The sequence below is a fragment of the Lactuca saligna genome, chromosome 6 (assembly GCF_052625555.1).
Source record: "Lactuca saligna cultivar CGN05327 chromosome 6, ASM5262555v1, whole genome shotgun sequence".
NCBI classification, from domain to species: Eukaryota; Viridiplantae; Streptophyta; class Magnoliopsida; order Asterales; family Asteraceae; genus Lactuca; species Lactuca saligna.
In genome coordinates, this window is record NC_136422.1 from 10,975,843 (window position 1) to 10,982,024 (window position 6,182).

Below are 6,182 nucleotides of genomic sequence, written 5' to 3' on the forward strand. Positions count from 1 at the left end.
TCCTGATCAGTTTTCAACCACTATAAGATAATAAAAATATAGATATTGGTTTACAAGTTTCTTTTAATTTTCATATCCATTGAAGCAGGATGTAAATAAGATCTTTATATTTATCAGATAAAAAATTTAATATATTTTTTGACAAAATGAACACGTATTATGGATTTGTAGATTATGATGTATGGCACAGAAACCCCAAAGTTATCTTACAAATTTTAATGTTTTGATTCTCACCAGAGAGGCAACCCACATTACGTCGTTACTTGGACTCGGTCGAACATATACATACATTCGAAAGTATTACGTGTCTTATGTTTATCAAACTTGGGCTTCAAAGAAAAGGGCCTAGTTATCTCAAACAATGTCTTCGTGAAATGAGGTCATCATCATTTAAAATACGAGCTTGAAAGGTTGCACCTAGAGGTGCACAAATAATGGTTTCGGTTTTTATAATCCGTTCTGAAAAGAAATGATATTTTAAACCGATTTCGAATTTTTGATTATAATATATTGTTTCAGTTTTTTTTTTAAATGAAATTACGTTAAAATTTTGGTTTTTTTTCGGTAAAAAATCAGGTTGGGTTTGTTTTTTCAGAAAAATCCAAGAAAAAAACGGTTATAAATTACAAAAAAAAAAAAAAAAAAAAACAAAAAAAAAAAAACAAAGAAAACTTATTTCTAAGCGGACTATTCATTTTTAGTTGAATCGATTCGGTTTTTTACACAAGTTAAAAAAAACGGTTTATTTTGTGCACCCATTAATAACTAGAGACTCTTCATTATGGAGCCTAATTGGCTTTCAATCCATAATTCATAAGAATTAGGATACGCTAAAATCAGATGCTATTTTGTTTTCGGGGGTCGCTTAACACTGTGTAAGGCGGTCTTGGGCAGTCTGGGATTTTTCTATTTCTCTATGTTTAAAGCTCCAATTAAAGTGATCAAATTGCTTGAGAAGATCAGAATGAGGTTCTTTTGGGGGGGTGGTTTGGATAAAAGAAAGATTTCATGGGTTGCATGGGACAAAACATGTGCTTCTAAAGAAAAGGGCGGACTTGGTATTGGTAGCCTGAAAGCTCAAAACTTTGCATTGCTGGGAAAGTGGTGGTGGCGGTTCAAATCAAACCCGAACAGCATATGGGCCAAAGTAATAAAGTCAATTTTTGGAGCGAAAGGTGGTTTCAACCGGCCCTCGGTAGCCCGAAGGAAAAGTGGGTGCTGGGGAGTAATTGCTAGCCTTCCCAAAACGCTCGAAAAAGATGATATCTCATTTGTAAGTCACTTCCAACTGGTTCACAACGATAACATTCCAGGAGCATTGAAGTGGAGCTGGGAATTGGATCCATCTGGGACATATTCGGTTTCATCTTTGAGGAACTATATCGACTCAACCATCCTTCCTTGTTCTGATGAGAAGTGGCAGTGGAACCCATTAGTCCCTGAGAAATTGAATATCCTAGCTTGGAGAATTAGCCATGGGAGACTCCCAACAATGATAAACTTATCAAAAATTGGCATCACGCAATCCAACCTTTGCAAAATCTGTGGTGTGGCTCCAGAAACTGAAAATCATTTGTTTATAGAATGTGGGACAGCAAAGGACCTTTGGAAAAGAATAGTTGGATGGTGGCGATTGATGGATGCAAATGTCCAAGCGATTAAAGATCTCCTTAACTGCAAGAGCATACTGAACGGTCACAAGAGACTGGAAATCATTCACGAAGGTATCATGTTAGTATTCCTATGGGTAATTTGGAACTTCCGGAACTTGAAGGCTCACTCCTCAGGTGCTAAATCTCTCTCGGTGCTAGCTTATGAGGTACAATCTATGTCCGCGTTCTGGATTAATGCGAGGAATAGAAAGGGCGTATCCCTTAGGTGGCTTGATTGGTGTTGCGACCCTATTCGGGAATGTTATGCTAATATGTAGTTAGCTCCTGCTATTTAGTTGCATTTTCTGTTTCCTTTTCTTGTATTTTCCTATCTTTTTTCCTTGCTAAACTTTGTACCTTCTAGCCTCTGGCTAGCTTTTATTTTTATACCAGCTTGCCGTTCGAAAAAAAAGATGCTATTTTGTTTTATTATTATTATTAATAAATCCAATTTAAGTAAATATGTTTGATTTTTATACCCATATCCTGAATTTTTCTCTTCAATTAAAAAGAAGGATATAAAAATCAAAATGCATTGTTCATAAGTGGATGAATTATAAACATAAATAAAAATAATACTTCCACAAACCCTTGAAAGATGCTTAGAATTAATGTCATACCTACAACACACATAAAACAATATGATGGACTAGAAAGTATAGTAACATATAAGGATGAACATTTGGATATTCAGACCGGATCAGATCTAGACCTACTAACTCTCTAACACATCTGGTACAAGGTCCAACAATTATTGCAAAACATGTTCGGTCCAAGAATTGGTCCGGCCCAAATGCTCAGTTATATGTCTAACAACTGAGAACCGGACCTGGACATGGACCTGGTAAGTCTCAACCGGTTCGGTCCAGTGATCACCAATTTCCATAAAATCGGTCGGTCCAAAAGCTCACACACACACACACACACACACACACATATATATATATATATATATATATATATATATATATATATATATATTCAAATAAAAACATTAAATAATATAAACGTAAAAACACTATGTTTATTTATTATTCTGTAATTAATGTTGTATATGTATATTATTAAAGTAATTTTAATATGATATTAACGTTTGATTCTTCATATATTTAATAGAATGTTTAATTTTAAAGTGTGATTATTCATTATTCATTATTCATTGCTGAAATTAACATAAAAGTAATGTTTTCATAGTAATTGTAACACCCCAATTTTCAAATATCGATTAAATGACAAATTGTCGTTCCAACATCTCCTAAGATCAATTATGAATTTACTTATAGACTAAACTACATCGGAAGCAAAATAAAATAATATAATTTCTTCAACCGAAGAGCTTCGGGTGTTACGTCTTTGCGGAAATCCTTCATCGCCTTGTTGATCAATCATTCTCCTTAGCCTTCTTGCTGCCACTTGTTAAATAGTTCCCTGGGTTGCGCACATTTAAAGTTTCTAAATGGGTAAGCCTAGGGCCTAGTGAGTTCGTGTTGCACATACATGTTTATCACTTAAAAAAAACAAATAGTTTTATCATATATGTTCAATAAATCATACAACAAACATATCACCTGATGACATAATTTAGGGGAACGATTAATTATCCAGAGAAAGAACCAAAGATTCATTTCCCTTCTCCTTGAGACAACTTATCATCCATTGTACTCAAGTATTTTAAATATCCAAGGAAATGAGTATAAATCTCAATTCCCATCTCCACCGATCACACACATCCGTCATGCTCACGGCGATTAAACACCCCACCTGTTTCCACTAAACAAGTCCCAAAAACACACACACACACACACAGTAGACAACAATTCCAAAATAACATTTGCACACAACCATACTTATCATAAAACATATCATAAATAAATAAATAAAAACCACATAATAAACACATGACAAACATTTATGTGCGAGCAACCACAGAACACGAAAAACTCACCTTGATGGCGTTAGTCTTAACCGGATGTTGTCATGCTACCTGCAGACATGCACCCTACGTTTAACCAACATTTATTTTCTAAGGCTTAATCCTATAAACATCTTATGTGTTTGTTTTAGTTCCATCACACATATGTCTCCTTCGGCCAACCAATAATTATTTCATCATATTAATTAGAATGTGCGTAACAACTTTAATAAAAATATTATTATCTTTTTTTTCATTTTCTTTTCATGTCGTCATTCCAATTTAATGAGGTTTTATCCATAAAAGATTTAATACTCAAATGTCAAAATAACTAAACCTTAAAACAAAGACTTTGTTTGAATAATAACAACAAGTAATATTAATATCAATATAAAGTAGCAAATTTAAAATAACAACCATTTATGTGATGGTAAAAATTGTCAAATTATAAAAACTGGAGGGGTTATTTTTATATCTTTTGTTATGATACAAGTAACACATTTGTTATCTATTTGTGAAAACTAAAATTGTCAACTTATCAATAATAGTGGGACTATTTATGTAAATATCAATTTTATCATTTGAAACATCAAGGTAACTGTTTCAACAAAAGATCCAGATTCTTTTCTTCTTTACCCGAACAATAAAAACGTTTTCGACCATTTTATCACAGAAAAACTTAAAAACTGTGTCAAATAAAATTTATAAAATCACCGTTAATCATCTCCATTTCATACTAACATATTCATATACGAAATTTTGAATAACTTATTATAAAGCAAGTTTAAATTTACCATTTCTTTTACCAAAACGTAACATTTGTTTTTCACCAAATTCGAGTATTCCTTGGCCGAAAAGAGACATAGGATTGAACCAAAATACATACTCAAATCCTATAAACCTACTCAAACAACTTAATCAAACTCAAATCGAATAGACATACCTTAATTTCTAAAATAGCTCTGAAAACCTTTATGAACTTCAAACCCCGAATTCTTTTTTGTTTCCCAAACCTTCCTTGCACTTTTTTGTGGGCATTACACTTCATTTCCCATGCCTTTTATAATGCCCAAGTTTGTAACCTTTCTAGTTAACCCAAAAGTCCAAATTTATGACTCTAATCAAAGTGATGGGTTTTGAAATTAAAATTCCATAATTTCTCTATTTACTACTACTTAATCACTCATTATATTATTTTAATAATATAGTCAAATTATATATACTTATACAATTTTTTTAGTTTGAGTTATCACAGTAATCGTTCTTTTTATTTGAATCATCATCATCATCACTCTCTCTCTCTCTCTTATATATATATATATATATATATATATATATATATATATATATATATATATATATATATATATATATATATATATATATATACTAGTCGTTACCCGCGCACAGCGGCGGGGACAAATAGCTTATTTCAACGATATTTTCTTAAAGAAAAATGTTATGTTCCAAAAGAAAGTTCATGTCGTGGGTGAGAGGAAGGGCGGTAGTCGTGATAGTGGTTGGTTGAAGGCGGAAGGAGGCAGAGCGGCTGTGGTGGTGGTGATTATATTGTCTTGGTTACTGATTAGGGTTCTTCGAGAGAGTGTGCGTATATTTCTTACTTTGAAGGGATTACGAAGATAGATATTATGAGATGGCTTGTTACCAATGTGAGAGAAGAGATCCTCTATAAATTGTTGACATTGACCGCTTCAAATAGCTGAAGTGTTGAGATTGACAGGTTCAATTTGCAAATGAATTCTTCTATTAATTTGATACGATATTTTTACGAGATAAATGATAGGGTTAAAGTTTTAATATTATTATATTATAAATGGGTTGTACTTCAAGCTTAATAGTTTGGACATCTTAAAAAAATAATATTATTATATTCAATCTATTTATAGAAATAGTTAGATTTCTTTTATAAATAGTAAATATATATATATATATATATATATATATATATATATATATATATATATATATATATATATATATATTTTAAGAGTTAAGAGAATGCAATCATGACCATTTATTTTGAAGATTAAAAAATAAAAAACAATCAAAAGATGAAAAAAAAAAAAAAAAAATTCCCCAAAAGTAATATATTAATTTTCGTCACATTTAATTTCCAAAAAAATCAGTATTACGGACAAATATTCCAACCAAAATTATAACATAATATTCTAGTAGAATAATATACGTACATAACATACGAGTGAGAACACAACCATAACCGTTTACTTTGCTGATAAAAAAAAATGTAACAAAATTCCAAATAAATAATATATTATATTTCGTCACTTTTAGTTTCCAAAAAAATCGGTGTTACAGAAAAATATTCCAACCAAAATTATGACATATTTTTGTAGATTAATAAACGTACATAAACATACAAGTAATATTATGTTAAAATGCTACATGTAATATTAAAAAAATAATAACTTTCCAATTTTTTTATTTTGTTTTATCCCATAGATCTATAAATGTAGTTTTAAAAAGAATTGATTTTACCATACAAAATGTTTAGCAACGCAAATTGTTTGTCCGTTTGTCGTCTCATTCGTTGTATGTTGATAACTAATTTAAATTATATAATGTATAATCCACCATTG

At 31.0% G+C, this 6,182-nt stretch overlaps 1 long non-coding RNA gene across 1 annotated transcript; it reads right to left on the reverse strand.

Annotated features, from left to right (window-relative positions):
• Window positions 1-2,866: 2,866 nt before the first annotated feature.
• LOC145003287 (uncharacterized) lies at window positions 2,867-4,588 on the reverse strand. Its single transcript, XR_013661914.1, has 3 exons — window positions 4,508-4,588; window positions 3,221-3,636; window positions 2,867-3,080 (listed from the first exon to the last, which is right to left on the reverse strand). It is a non-coding gene; the product is annotated as an uncharacterized LOC145003287 (long non-coding RNA).
• Between the last annotated feature and the right edge of the window lie 1,594 nt (window positions 4,589-6,182).